Consider the following 1,578-nt stretch of genomic DNA (forward strand, 5'->3'; position numbering starts at 1 on the left):
AAATCTGGGCCCAGCCAGTATGGCTCACTGAATTGAGCATCGCCCCACATACCAAGAGGCCACCGGTTTGATTCCCAATCAGGGTACATGCCTGGGTTGTGGGCTCAATCTAGGGGGTTTCTATCTCTCTCTCCCTCTCTCTTCCTCTCTGGAATCAATAAAAATCCTATCTAATAAAGAAGAAATATGCTAATTGACCACCACACCCTCACAAGATGGTGGCACCCACAGCCAATAAAGAGGGAATATGCTGATTGGTTGCCAAGCCCTAAAAGATGGTGCAACCATAGTCACAAGATGGTGGCAGTCCCCTCAGCCCCACTGGGGTGGCAGGCGTCACTAAAAGATGGTGGCAACCATAGTCACAAGATGGTGGCGCCCAGTCCCCTCAGCCTCACTGGGGTGGCAGGCGTGGGGCATGGCCAGGCCCTGTCCCAGGTGGGTCTGGCCACTCCGCATGCCTGCCTCTGGAGTCCCCCAGTTCCCTCAGCCCCCCAGCCACCCAGGACAGGCCCAAGGCACAGGCAAGTCTTGGATGACAGCTGCCCCGCTGCCCAGGACCACCTTAAACTCAGGTAACCAGGGCTGGCCAAGGCTTCAGCTGCCGGCAGTGGCAGCAGCAGAGGTGTGATGGGGGCATCACCTTCCTCTGATCGCCAGGTCGCCTCCCACCCCTGAGGGCTCCTGAACTGTGAGAGGGGGTAGGCCAGGCTGAGGGACACCCCTCCAGTGCATGAATTTTCATGCACCAGGCCTGTAGTATAATAATAAAAACTTTTAAATAAAGTATAGCTAGTGATATCTACATAATAAACTCCAAGATACAGATGAGTCATGCAGAGTTCAGAGAAGGAAAACCAACAGAAACATCCCATGAAGGATAAATTGAGCTGGATTTCTACTAGTGAAAATTGGTGAGAGAGAACAGGAACATGTTACAGAGTAGAGTAGAGTAGAAAATGCAAATCTGATATTACAGTTGACTTCTTTTGGGTCAGGGTCTTATTCTAGTGTTCTATTCCAGCATGGTCCAGTGGCCAGCCTTCCTTTGAAGATGACTGTAGGCATTACTGTACACAACAAATAATTCTGCTTGTCTTTACAAATCCTAGACTTGTTACAGAATTTACCAGGCAACTAGAAAACACAATGAGTACTTGGAAGATAAGGAATAACACTTTATTACAGGAAGCACTGGTGCTGAATGGCCCAGGGAAATCAGATCCAAAATCTGAGCACTGAATTGTGAAGAGTGGGAGGAGGGGGGCAGGGAGAGGATGGCGGAGTGTGGGGAGGGGATTCTCCCTTTTATTCCTTTAGTGTCTTTGTCTCCCAAATATGGACCAGGCTTCCAAACTTTTCATGGGCTTTGCAGCACCTGTGGGTTGGAATGGGGGAAGTGAGATTACAATCAAAGGCTGGCCTGGCTGGTGCCAGCACTGCCAACCCCTCCAGGGGTTGTGTATGGTTCATGGTTTATGGCCTCTGTAAAATGGAAGTATTCAGGGAAACAGGTTTTGCAAGGTTAGCTAGGACACAAGTGGAAAGTGGGTTGGGACTGGCAAGCATATGCATTGG

This window comes from Myotis davidii, unplaced genomic scaffold (assembly GCF_000327345.1).
Source record: "Myotis davidii unplaced genomic scaffold, ASM32734v1 scaffold1016, whole genome shotgun sequence".
In the NCBI taxonomy this organism is placed as follows: Eukaryota; Metazoa; Chordata; class Mammalia; order Chiroptera; family Vespertilionidae; genus Myotis; species Myotis davidii.